At 46.8% G+C, this 1558-nt stretch overlaps 1 pseudogene; it reads right to left on the bottom strand.

Moving 5' to 3' along the window:
* Window positions 1-222: 222 nt before the first annotated feature.
* Window positions 223-1080, bottom strand: LOC118010218 (annotated as a pseudogene).
* Window positions 1081-1558: the final 478 nt, after the last annotated feature.

The raw sequence follows: 1558 nt of genomic DNA, 5'->3' as shown, positions 1-1558 counted from the left end.
CAGGAATTTAAGGCTGGCGTTTTGGTAACTGTGAACAGTGATGTGCTGCTATTAAGCAGCAGTTGCTTACTTATGGATGTTTGTTTTCTTGTGTCCCAGCCTCCTAACAATTTTAGATAAAATTTCTGCATAGGATATTAATCATGGCTCTTTAATATTTTCCAATGATCCCTCTATGCTGAGGGGTTTTTTGTTTTGTTTTTGTTTTTTTTTGACACTGGCTGAAAGACAATGTTTTATTACTTTTATGTACAGAAAATTCAACAGCGTCCACTCAGCCCAGTTTGGTGGCCAGTTCTTTAGCCTTTGCCTTTTCCAGCTTGGCGATGAGAGCCACAGACTTCGGACCCAGGACGTTGCCTCCCCAGTGGCGGCGGATCTCATTGTATCTGTCATCGTAATTGGTACTGATGGCTTCCACCAGCTTTGCCAGAGCTCCTTTGTCTTCCAAATTGACCTGTGTGAAGATAACAGTGGTGCAGTTCTTCCTGAGGACAGATGCCCCAGCCAGGCCTTCCCCTTGATAACGCAGTAGGGAGGCCCCATCTTACGACACAGGGCAGGCAGGAAAACCACCAGCTCAATGGGATCCACATCATGTGCAATCACTACCAGCTGAGCCTCCTTGTTTTCCACCAAGGTGGTGACAATGTTAACCCCAGCTCGAAGGACTGGTGGCCTCTTAGTGGGGACATCCCCTTTGCCCGCAGCTTTCTTCTTGGCCCGGGCCAACAATCTCTGCTTCTTCTCCTGCTTTGTCTCTGGTCTGTACTTGTGGGCCAGCTTAAGCAGCTGAGTAGCTGTCTGGTGGTCCAAGGCCTGGATGAACTGGTTAATTGCGGGAGGCACTTTCAGACGTTTATAGAGAATAGCTCTTTGCCCTTGCAGCCAGATGTAGGGGGGCCATTTGACAAAGAGGGAGAGGTTCCTTTTGGGCTGGACGTCCTGTCTGATGCCAAAATTCTTGGGCCACTTCTCGAACAGGGGATTGACCACCTTCTTGGCCTCCTTCTTCTTCACGACAGCAGGGGCTGGGGCCACCTTCTCCCCCTTCATCTTCTTCCCTTTCGGCATCTTGGGTTGCTGGAGGAGAGAGCTCTATGCTGAGTTTTAACTGTGGGTTATGGGAGAAAGAATTGAAATAATTTTTTCCCCTTAGAGAGTGTCTTGCCTTTCATTCATTCTGGCTGAGCTCATAGCCCTCACCATGTCGGCCTCCCCTGTTTTCTTATCTTTTCCAGGTCTCTCTCCTTCCTGTGGGAGTAACAATGGCCGATCCACAAACACAATTGGTTTGTATCGATCAAAGGAAAAGAGGAAAGCGGAGTGTTCTGGGAACTCTCCGTGATCCAGAAAAAGTAACAAGGCATTAAATCAATACAGAAAACAACTCGATGTAATTCATCCTCACTCTTTATTCCACAATCTGAGATACTTTCCACAGTCTGTGAACATTTCCAGGTTTTATCAGTGTTTAGTATAATGTCAAGTCATGCTTCTCTCTATGGCAACATGAGAAAAGAATGCTCCTTCTAAACCTGAAGGATAGAAAAGTCTG

This window comes from Mirounga leonina, unplaced genomic scaffold (genome assembly GCF_011800145.1).
Source record: "Mirounga leonina isolate KUSES-001 unplaced genomic scaffold, KU_Mleo_1.0 Mir_129, whole genome shotgun sequence".
Classification (NCBI taxonomy): Eukaryota; Metazoa; Chordata; class Mammalia; order Carnivora; family Phocidae; genus Mirounga; species Mirounga leonina.
The sequence above is the reverse complement of the archived record's forward strand: the minus strand, read 5'-3'. Positions and strand labels throughout refer to the sequence as shown.